Here is a 13,105-nt window from a genome sequence, read left to right on the forward strand (position 1 = left end):
TAAAAATTTCATTTTTATTTCGATTTTCTCCAAATAATTTATGAAATAACGTCAATATTTGGATGAAAATTAGTGTTTGGGAGTTTTCTGACATGATAAATTTGATTTTGATGTCAATATATGACTCCTACTTGTAGAGGTCGCCACCTACTTATTTTTTAACTGGTTTGAAGAGCAATAACTTTTTGTCCGTACCTGTATAAAATTAATGAGTAAAAAAATATACATTTAAAACGTTCTTTACGTAAAAAAGATCCCTTGGTAAAAATTGCTACGAGTAATGGTTCTCGAGATATTTGGAATCAAAATTATTAATACCTGTCATCATTGACATAAATTAAATATCTTGACTAAATAGTTATTAGACTGAAATCATAAATTTGAAATGTTTTAAGTTCAACAGAAAGTGTTTTATCATCATTTTTTGGAAAAAAAATTATGATTAATTTAAAAAAAAAGTTCCCAAATTTATCATTTCAGTCAAACTATGATTTTCTCATGTCAAAAAACTCCCAGACACCAATTTTCATCTCAAACTTTAGTATCTGACTTATTATACAGGGTTAATCGACTTAATAATTGTTTTTTTACTCTATCTTTAAAACACCCCGTGCAATAATGTCGTGAGCAAATTTTCCTGAAACATTATTTTTCGGTCAGAACCAGAACCATGTCTCCTGAATTTTTAGTTTTTTGACTCATGTCAACACATGCCTGGGTGTTTTAAGAGCAAAATGAACTTGCCACAAACATTTTGCAATTTTTTCAATTATCGTTACTTTTTTATGTTATTCAAATATAAAAACAAATATTTGAAACAGTAAAGCTTCATTCAGAACCTCGAAATCAGTGGAATAAATTAGTAGTTTCAATTATACTCTGTTTTTTTTCTCAGGTAAGATTTCGACAGACGATGACAGAAGAAAAGCAGATGACGTCCCATACCAATCTATTTATTTTACTAAAAAAGTTTCTAATAATATTTAAGTTAACTATGGATGGGTTTAAATATAAATCCGTCATGCGTCGTCTCTTATTGTTTTTAACCAGTTTTATTGGTTTATTTAAAAAATGACAGATCGTATTTCAATTTTATTGGTTTGACGGAACGACGAACGACAAACGGACGCCGATGCGTATGAACTAGCCTTTAGATTTTTGACGCTTGTCAAAGTCTTGCTAAATTAGAGGATTGCAGCTCAATAATTAGCTTGACCGAAAACCAAGGGGTTTACCAAAACCCAAGATATGAGGTATCCGACCCATATTAATGGCGAGAAAAAGTTTTGGGTGCTTGAGACACATTTTAGAAAAAAATCATCAATAAATGGCGTTTTTATTTCCATTTTTCTAAACATAAAAACTTGGAAAACTTAATTAACAACTGTCCCGGATTTTGACTCTTCCAAAATCAAAACCAACAACTAACCTAAAAAATGTCAGTAGAACGTTTAAACACGCATGCGCAAAATTCGAATTGAAAATTTGTTGTGAATGGTAAATTTCGTGCCGACTTTAACGTCGAAGTGCCACTCGGCCACCGAATTGATTTCGAATGTAGCTTAAGAAATAGTTCTTTTTTATATTTTTTGGTATGTGGTGTCTTGTTCTTGTTTGTTTTGTATTAACACATACCGTTTTTTATTAAATTAAATAACTCGATTACATTTTTTCAGTTTTATACAGTTTCAAAATGTTGGCTAGAAATCAAAAGTTTATTGTTTTATAAGCTAAATATTATGCTTTTTTTATGGATACAACCGACTACCGCAAGCTGTTGCTAGGATATTTTATTAATTTTAATTGTGTTTTTTAGACATTGTGAATGATCGTAAACTAAAAAGTAGATAAGTATAAAGTGTAATTGAAACCACTAATTTAGTCCACTAATTGGGAGGTTCTGCATGAAGCTTTAGAAAACACAAAATCTAATACCTCAAATCAATATCCCTTAATTAATAGGATTAAAATCAATTTTAACGCCACATGATATAGGAAGTCAAACACGGATATACCTGTTTCGTTGACCTACTATGTCACTAAAGCGGGCGTGGAATTGTTTACCAAAACTATCTATTTATAGCAAGCAAACTGCAAAGCGTTTAAATTCACCACCCCTAACGGTTGTTTGTTATTTTTAGAAACTCGTAATGAAATAATTCAAGTATGAATATGGACGGAAACTATTAAAAAGAGAAACGTACTTTCCTTGCGCTTGTTTGTCTTTGACAAATGGAAGAATCGTAAGTTATAATGGAGTTTTAATGGAGCCATGGCGTTAAAAAAGCGATTTCTGAGGAATATAAGGTCTGGCTGAGGATATTTGCACAATCTATTATGAATACTCTATTACCATTCCTATTTCTTTCTTTGTTATGTCTGTTTTCTTCAAGGAAATGCATATTGTTCGGAATTGATTTGTTTTGAATGAGTCTCTAGATTTCTTCGAGAAAATAATGCTTTTTCAGGAAATGTATAATGTAATATATATAAATCTTTTATTATTTTTGGTTCTAAATTTCTATTTACATAGTATTAGAAAAAGTGAAATATTATATCAAAGATAAAATTAATAGATAATAGAATTAATATTTTTAAATGACTTTCCTGAAGAAACCAAAATGTTGATGATATACGTTGAAAAGCAACTTATACAATAATAGTAGGTTTCAATTATGGTTAGGTCTTTACGCTGCTATGACGTTGGAGCCGTAGTAAGGCAGGTTCGAGTGCTAGTCAAGGCGACTTTTTTTTAATCGTTTTTTTTTTAATTTTTACATATTTTTACTTTTTACATATTTATTATTGATTAATATAATTTTTAGTAATGTGTTTTTTCATTTTTTTAAATTACTTATACGCGCATTCAAAATAACAACTAAATCGGAAAAAAAGTTTATAATAATATACTGTCTAATGTTGTATAGATAGTGAATGGTACGGAACACTTCGTGCGCGAGTCCGACTAAAAATTGACCAATTTTTAGAACCTCTTTTAATGCGAATTGTACAAGATAGCTTAATAGCCGTAAAAAACTCATGGCAACTTTATTATTATTTTGAACGGGAAAGCGGTAGTAATGGCCCTTTATGTTCCTTAAGTGCTGTTAAGAAGGTGAGTTTTGTTGATGTAAATAATAACAGTTTAAATATTTATAATTAATTTATTTTTGTTTCCTAAAATCTTTTGATTAAAAGAAAATATGCAAAAGTGGACAACGCTGTGCCGGTCAAGCTCTATCACGGAACTAAAAGTTTTTTTGATATGAACTATAAGTTTTTTACAAAATTACAAAAATTTGAGAAATTTTATAACAAACGAAAATTAATATATATTTTTATCTCTCTGTGTGATATTCAACATATTAGTGCTTTAGACAAATTTCGATAAAAATCCTATTATCGGTTATCGGTGCTTTATAAACGTCTAATCTACCATCGCCGTGAGTCACCCTGTACAGGGTGGCGCCTCTCATACGCCGCGGAAGCTCCAAGAAAAACGGTAGTTTATATCGAAATGAAATTTTGGCAGCATATTATGTAGGTTAACTGAGAGCATTTTATAAAAATATATAGAATTATACCGGGTGTCCCTAAAAAAATTACACATCAAAGTTGTGTTTTTTCTAATGGAAAACCCTATATATTAATTGATTTTCGGATTCTAGGAAAAAAATAAACGTGAGTTTTATTAAAGAAGCATATACCTAAAATCTAAGGATTTTGACATATTTCACATTTTGTGAAAATAAAGAGTAAATTTTACATTTCGATAACAGGTACCTAAATTTTAGTTGACCTTGTATAGCCTGATATTTAATTACAGTAACCATTGTATGTTAAACCAAACTGAAATTTAACCCGAAAAGTTATACAGGGTGCGACAAAATTAATATGGAACATTAGTACTTTTAAAAGCAAGTTACTCCTTTATTTTAAATGGAACACCTAGTATATTTTTCCGGTGTTCAATGGGGAATTTATATATCTTCAAAATATTATTAAGGTTGCCTACCTCTCAGACAAAGATTTTCCCAGATATTTTAATTTTTATGATTTTGCGTCAGTAAATCTTTATTATTTGAAAAAATCTAGGTGGCTGTGTGATATACCTTTTATTAATTTAACAAAAATTAAAGATTGTGGAGTAAAATACTCAAAGGTAATAAAAAAAATACACGTTTAAAACATATTTTAATTATTACAGAATTAAAACTAGATATAAACCTATAATTATACGACAAAAATTAGCTGGATGAAATCAAATGCTCAAAATGCTTTCTTTCCTGTTAACTGCATAAAATGATTGTCTTTTCAAAAGGATCTTTTCATTTTAAAAAGCATATGTGGAGTTCTACCTGAAAAAGCAGCTACAATAATTTATCTCATGCTGTCGACACTAGTTGGTCGAGTTTTTTAAACACTGTCTTTAACATATCCCCATAAAAAAACCCAGACTAGATAAAATCAGGAGCATTTAACTATTCTATTAATTGGTGAATGCACACTGCATTCACCAACTAATAGAATCATATCAATTCTCTCTGATGTAGGATAAATTTGCATTTCCGGCAAATTCCTGAGAATTTTTTTTGTTTTAACTGACAAAAAATTATAACTAGTTATTAAAGTTGAACTAATTAGACAGCTATGTTGAAGTAACGTAGGCATATCACAGCCACCTAGGTTTTATCAAATAATAAAGATCTACTCATATCAAATCATGTAAATGAAAATATCTAGGAAAATCTTTGTTTGAGGAGTAGGCAACCTTAATAGTATTTTGAAGAGACAGAATAATATACTGGGTGTTCCATTTAAAATAAGAGAGTAACATGCTTTTAAAGGTGACCAATGTTTAATATTAATTTTGTCTCACCCTGTATAACTTTTTGGATCAAGTTTTAATTTGATTTAAAGTAGAATAGTTACTTTAACTACATATTAGGCTACACTGGGTAAATTCCAATATAGGTAGCTTTTATTGTAATTTCAAAATTGTTCTTTATTTCTAGAAAATGTTAAATATGTCAAAAACCTTACATTTTAGTCATATACTTCTCTTATAAAACTCACCTTTATTTTTCTCCTAGAATCCGAAAATCAATTAATATATAGGGTGTTCCATTACAAAAAACACAACTTTGATATGTAACTTTTTTTGGGGACACCCTGTAGAACTCTCTATATTTTTAAAAAGTGCCCTGAATTAACCTACATATGCTCACAAAACTTCATTTCAATACAAACTGTCGTTCTCCTTGGAGCCTCCGCGGCGTATGAGAGGCGCCACCCTGTATGTACCTCCATATTAAAAAAAATATTTTCATAATATCAGAAAACAAAAGTGTGTTACGTAATATGTTAACTACCGTTTAAATCATTTCGAAAGATTTGGTTTTAATTTCAAATGTTTATCTAAAAAACAGACAATGAGTACGACCTAATGCAGTGCAAACGTTCCACAGCAAGCATAATACAAAACAAACAAGGTTTTGTTTGGTTAAGGCACTGTGAAACTAATGAAAACAAAAACAGAACGAAAAAAGTTTGTCTCGTGTTTTTAATAATAACCGTTTACAGGGATAAAATTACGTTTGGGGTCATGTTTATTATTGCAGGAGTACAGTTTAATATAGGTACACTGAAAAAATGGTCATAGAATTACACAATGACCTCCAACGAGAAGGACTTGACAAACAGGCTCACTATGCTCGTTAAAAAATGGTACATTACAGGGTGAGTCGATCGAGTGATCTCGATAAAAGAAACATATTTTCTCTATACCGTTTTTCAAATAAGTCCAAAATAAACGAGTTATTCATGTTTGAAAATATAAAAAAAAATAATTTATTGTTAAAAAAGTTTAGAGCCACCAGCTTTTTTCTATATTTGCATCCTTTTTAATGTCGTAACCATAAAGTAAAGCCAAAGAAAATATTAAGAAAATATACCCTGGGAAAATTTGCAATGCACAGTTCTAAAAAGTTTTCTAAAATATACTGGAAAATTTCAAAGAAAATGTATGATTTTTAACATCTTTTTTTGAGAAAAAAATCGCATAGACGTGTTCCTGGGATCGAAATATATACCACCAATGAAAATACTTGCACTTATTTAAGACTCACTCTGTATATCCAGAAACAGAAGGTTTTGTGTTAAGTATCCAGGACAATGTTACCAATACGAAGACTCATGAGAAGTAAATTTTAGGAGAACAAATGTTCAGCGACCTCTGCTGACGCTGCAATGAATGTACTGAAATTGTAGAGCATATATTGTAAGGATGCTTTGTACTGGCTCATACAAAATACCTTGAAATGCATAATAGGGTGGCAACTATTGTATATACTTTATTTTATTACTGAGGTAAGATTTTGACAGACGATGACAGAAAAAAAGCAGATGACGTCCATACAAATCCATTTATTTTACTAAAAAAAGTTTCTAATATTTTTTAAGTTAACTATGGATGGGTTTATATATTATAAATCCGTTATGCGTCGTCTCTTGTTGTTTTTAACCAGTTTTATTGGTTTATTTCAAAAATGACAGATCATATTTCAATATTATTGGAGTGACGGAACGATGAACGATGCACAGACGGAGATGGCTATGAACTTCACTTAAGATTTCTGAGGCTTGTCAAACTCTTGCCAAATTCTAGGTTATAATTTGTGTCAAATTATGTCAAATAACCTGCGTTTTGGAAGACGATAAACATTTGCGAATTGCTTTTGCATTTTGGTTCGTGTTATTACGTGTGTTTTGTGTTTTTTAAAGTAAAATGGAGGAAAAATTGGGGGAAAATTAACTTTGGACAAAATGTATTAGTGTTTTTACATGTATGTTTTTGTGTAATAGATGAAGCTACTTGTTGTTGGCATAGAAGACGATCTATTGCTGTATATTTATTAATAAAAAATCATCAAAAATAACATACATGTATTTCATATCAATTAGGCTGTATTCCGTTGCAAAACCAGGCGAACCAGACGGTAAACTACGGTAAAGAGCAGTTCCTGAAAACATCGGTTTGATACGGAACGGTTTGGTAAAATACTGGAAACGTCAAATGTTGACGTTTTCTAAATTTCAATACCTCTATTATAAAATTTATCTTTTATGCATTTTTAATGTTCCTATTCTCTGCTTTTACGTTTGCTTCTTCTTTATAATGGAGTTTAATATTGAAAAGTACTTTACTAATAAACTGTTAAACTCGTTAGACAGCTCAAGTGAAGGTTTGCAGGTCCAATATTAAAACAGATCAATAATAAATAAACAAATCTAATCAATATTTATATTTTTATAGCTTACAAAACATTCACGATTACTTGTCGTGTTTTTCATGTTTTCTTTAAATGTTCCTGACTTTAAGAAACAATGGCTGCATGATAAGTTTAAATGGTTCTAAAAAGTCATTCTATTCAGTTAATGAAATTTATTTACCTTTACTGCCTACCTCCATTGCGTTTGGATGTAAATACAAAATATTATTACAAATTTTAGAAATTAAATGAGAATTTCACTCGAACTTCCAATATTTGCTTGATTTCTGTCACATAAATGACACTGATTAACAAACAAAACCAGAAAAACCATCCTTCTCGCGCTGGTTAGTTTGATGACAATTATAACTGAATTTTTCAGGAACCGTGTTCCGTAATAAGAAAACTTTCAGGAAACCGATAGAAACGGAATATAAAACCATAACCAAGGTAAGCAACAGATGTCTAGAAAGTATAGATATTATTTATATGATATCTGGTTTTGAAAATATTCTACCAGACATGACAAACCAACCCTATCGACTATTATTATTATTATGATTCGACACAAAACATGTTATATTCTTTTTCACGTCGATTGTTGTGTGTTATCTTAACACAGAATTAGCAGGGCCAAATATTTAAACTATATCCGAGAATAATAAAGCAAAAGATAAAAAAGGATTTTTCAATGTTTTAATAATGATAGCGAACCAGTCGACAAATCAACACGAATGTGTAATTAGTTCACATCACTTGCGTCTTAAAGTTTCGAGTTTCTCGTCCATGTCGTCGGCGTGAATACGGATATTTTTCTCGGATATTTAGTACAATGTTTTAATTGCGAAAGAAAAGGACTACGAACTCTGTTTCGTTTAAAATTTGTTTTTTTTTAGTAGTAAGTAAAGTTATTTATAATTTTAGTTATTTGCTATAGCCTGTTCTGCGAGAATATTTATGATTTAGACATATGACATCAAAAGAATGACAGAAAAATAATATACTTAAAAAAATCAAATTCATAAACGTTCGCTGTGTCGGATGGTTTTATAAAAAAATTGTTCTAATTTTTTTCGGAATTATTATACAGGGTCCAGCAAAAGGACGTCGGGCATCTGTAGCTCCTAGAATAAAAAAACTTGTGAATTTTGTTTAAGTGCAGACCTAAAGTATGTACGACGTTTCAGGAAAATATTTTAACTTCTATAGGGTGGCTCAAAAAAGTGTGAGTGGATCTGGATGATTTTTTAAATGGAACACCCTGTATACTATTACATTTTTGGCTCGTAATAATATAAATCTCATAAATAAATATTCTTATCTTACATCATATAGGGTGTTCAAAATTCTACGCCAAATTTTCTAAAATATAAAATATTTTTTCTTTGTTTTTTTAATGGAACATTTTTAATGGTTTTGTAGATACACGCAGTGTAATTTCATATGTCTCTTTCAACGGTAAAATATGAGAGAAAAATCATTAGGTGGTTTTGATAAAAATTTGCTGTGAAAAATACCATATGCAATATAAAAACGCGAATATTTGCGAAGCCTTTAAAAATTTTGAAATACTCTAAATACAAAAAATGTTCATTTTTTAATTCTCCATCTATTGAAAAAATAAAATACAGGGTGTTCCATTAAAAAAAACGAAGAAAAATTATTTTATATCTTAGAAAGTTTGGCGTAGAATTTTGAACATCCTGTATGATTTACGATTACCATACTTATAATAAAGTAAGTACAGACCATCTAAAATAAATAAGTAATATAGTTTTGATTTCAGGACAGTTCCTGTATTTTTAATAAAAACTGAAAAATATATATTTTTTATTTATTTATTAATATCTCTGAAACTATCGAAATATATTTACTGATATCTTGGGATTATGTAAAGTGATCTGAAAGGAAGCCAAAAATACAATAATATAGAGGGTGTTCCATTTAAAAAAATCATCTTGATCCACTCACCCTTGTTTGGGCCACCCTTTAGAACTTAAAATATTTTCTTGAAATACATTCTAGTACATATCTACTTTAAGTTTTTCCCTTAAATTAAATTCCCAAGTTTTTTATTCTAGGAGCTACAGATGACCGACGCATTTTTGTCGGACCCTGTATACTCTCAAGGTATTTTTAAAATTGGAAAAAATATTTTTCAAATAAACTTAACAAATACAGGGTAAAAATTGTGGAATATACAATTAAAACAAATTTTTAACTATTGTTTCAACAGACATTTTTATAATCAATATTTGGTATAATCAAATAATAAAAAATAAATCCTGTCTTAGATTCACAAATATATTTAATTTTGTGTTTTTTCATTAAAAATGTAAATTTTGCTAGATAATATAGAAATATTTCGTTAAGTATAAATAATGTGTCACAGGCTCCAGAAATTTGATATATAACACTTTTTATTATACAATAAGTCTTATTTTTGTGTATTTTTTGACATTAATGAATCAATGGGGCGTCTCAGTGTCGAATCTCATTAAAAAAGGCAAATTTCTACACAAAACAGATATTTATGTAAAATCGCTTATTTCTGGGGCTTACTCAACCGGGTCTCACAATGCAAATTCACCTCAAATATCCATTTAGTTGGTCATTGGCAAGCACTCTCTCATTGTACATGAAAATAACAAAACAAACATTTACTGATCTGGATAAAATTGATAGTTAAATAGTAAGACTCACCCGGGGGTACTCCGCCCCCTAGTCACTGATATATTCTATTCAATATATCCCATTCCATATTTTCCATCTAATTCAAATATCATTCGGATCTATTGGTTAATAATCTTCAACAACTAGCTAGTGTCACCTGAAATAGGATAGGGGCTTCCCCCGGACGCAACTCTGCCGCTAAACAGATTCGCATCCCAATCGAATAAGCTAATTGGGGTACCTCACTAGTCTCTCTACCCCAACGCCGCATCGTGTCAATCGAGAAGACAAGGGAGACCTCAAACTCTCAAGACCAACCCCGAAGGAAAGACGTCACCAGAGGTTTTCTTCCGGTCAAACGACCCGTTGCCTTACAGTACTTCCAACGTTTATAGTCAAAAGACTCTCAACCCCAAATATCAGCTCTATGACAAAACACAACACAACAGCCGGCTGGCCAGTCTTCTACTGAACCGCCGTAGGCAAGCTAAGCCTCCTCTTACATCACAGTTTTACCGGATCGCAAATGTTTACATTACTTGCCAATCATACTATTTTCTCTAATCGACTTTTTTTTTTTAAATAGAGTGTTTTAGCATTACTAGATAAATAAATAGAGAGTTTCCGAATTATAAAACCATTATTATAACCAACTTATTTTCCAAGTTTTACATTTAATTTCTTTAGGGTTGGTTTATTAATTAAAAATTGGAAGAAATTAATTATAAGAAAAACACGCAATTACAATATTATAGTAAGTGATTTGAAATTAATATTTTGAACTATATATTTAGAGAATTTAATTTTTATAATATTCAGTCAGGTTATGAACCTTGATTTAGTTTGTTGTTATAATAAAAATCTATGTACTCTAGATAAAAAATTAAGACTCTAATTCCAGAAATTGTTTATATTGTATGAAACGTGTTTGTTGAGGAAAATGCATTCATTTACAATATGTTTACGTTTATATTCTACACCGTAGATATTATAGTTGTAAGTATCTTTATACTACGTGAAAAACTCTACAGGACACAGTTTTCACCTTTTCGATAAGTTTCAAAGGGGTTACATTTTCAAATTCGCCCTGTATTTCAGGAACTAAAAGAGCTAGGACAAAGGTGTGTGTAATATCTGTAGTTTCATAAAAAGTAGTACAGTAATGCGAAAACCGCATCTCTGTATCTCTATTCATAAACAATGAAGATGATGATGATTTTCACAATTAACTGATTTTAGAAAGATGTTTTTTTACGAATCTATTAAGAGTTCATTTCACTAGCCCGAAAAAGTAACTTCACTAGCCCGACAAAATAAGCATTCGGCATTTAACGTTTTATGTAAAACTGGATAGGTATTTTTACACATATGAAGAAGGAAATTAAAGATAAAGGATTGTACTATATCCGTATTATAGCACATTTTTAGACACCTTCTTTACTTTTTAGATTTTGATGGTCAAACATCAAGAAAATATTCCTTATATTTGGACTAAATGTTCTCGAAAATAAAGACATAATTTAAAGTTCCGTGACAATACGGATATAGATTGAAGTTTTGTGATTACAGTGATATATAATTTATATGGTTTTGTAACAAATTGCTCCCTATTTTATGGCAAATGCTGAAGCTCTGCAATCCTTAATCAAGTCTTAATCAAAGCACGTGTGTTTGGAATTTTGGGTGTGGCTTAACACAACAGGATTGGGCTAAGCCTTAGGCAGATTTCTGAAATATAATATATATTTCCTTCGGCCACACACCCGCTTTATCCGACCCCTGAGTAATAGACTCTTAAACCAACTACTACAAACCTTAAAACCCGTAGTATAGTCTATAAAATGAATAACTTTGAATTTTGACCGTTATTTTTTACCAACATGGCAAATATAAAATCCCTCTGTCAAAAAAGTTACTGATATTCTTTAACTTGAATGCCTAAATAAATCAGATAGGTAACTCTTTTTACTTTCGTGAAATAGAAAAGGAAAATAATAAAACAAATGACAGTTCTTCCTCTTTTTGCAAAAATCAACACGAAATGTCATAATTGACAAAAGTAAAATGTCATCAACTTTTGACATTTCTAAATATTAGACCAATGCCGTCTCTAATAGAACAGCCACGGAGCAATATACAAATAATGAATAGGTGGTACATAACATAATGGGTAAAATGTAAAATATATTTTAAAATTTGGGGTTTGAAAATCGATCTAATTTAACAAAAAAACATTCAATATCTACTAATAGTGATGTATTATTATTTGCATTCACAAAATTTATTTATATATTATAATCTTTACTGCAATTAATAAACTAATATAAACTTGTCAAAAGATGACCAAATATTTTTTTAAATTATTATTCTTAACACAAAAACTATCTACATTGACTATGGAGTACGATTTCAGCCATATTGTAAAACATTTGCTGCATTTGTATGGTTCATAGTTTATCTGCCAAAGTATTTATTACTATAAATAGGTATATATATATTGTATTTATTAACTGTATATTATGTATATTTCATGTAAACTATATCATTTTTAAAATACAAACCAAAAATACGAGGAATAATTATGTTTTCCATGTATTCTATAGTAAACGCCACGAATGTTTGGGAGTGATACATCAGTCGCTACCAAGAACAGTTAACCTAATAGGACTGCTCATTCAGCCAAAAGTGTCCGCCAGGTGCATGCGAAAACTACTCGCTTTGTGACGTCATTGTAGCCCTTGTCATGGTTATTAGTCCTTATCCGGCAACCAATAATACACACACGTGCATTATTGGTTACCGAATGCAAAATGTTCATTATTTAGTTTATTTATTTAAACACCTTATATGTATGCAGTATAGAAAATTAACTGTATAAATTGTATTAAATACTCGGATAATGCATTTTTAAGAACAGCAGTTCCCAGCATCACCTTTTGCAAGCATTCTTTTTAGAGTACTTCCATATTTTGCTTTAAAATAATTAATAAACAAAATCGTGGGCACTTAGTATGCACTTTGTCACAATCCACATCACAAAATGAACGTATTTATACACTCTATCGCTCTAAAAACTTTACAGACACCTTTTTCACATTTAAAATTGACAAAATAATTAACTCAAAATTTCTCAGCTGTTATTTTTATAAGTTTACCATAGG

The 13,105-nt window shown here is 30.0% G+C and overlaps 1 protein-coding gene across 1 annotated transcript in view; it reads left to right on the top strand.

The window, feature by feature from the left end:
• Positions 1-13,105, top strand: part of LOC115877781 (diuretic hormone receptor-like) — a 367,521-nt gene that overhangs the window by 263,289 nt on the left and 91,127 nt on the right. The window lies entirely within an intron of this gene.

The sequence above is a fragment of the Sitophilus oryzae genome, unplaced genomic scaffold (assembly GCF_002938485.1).
Source record: "Sitophilus oryzae breed Bouriz unplaced genomic scaffold, Soryzae_2.0 scaffold_1498_pilon_pilon, whole genome shotgun sequence".
Classification (NCBI taxonomy): domain Eukaryota; kingdom Metazoa; phylum Arthropoda; class Insecta; order Coleoptera; family Curculionidae; genus Sitophilus; species Sitophilus oryzae.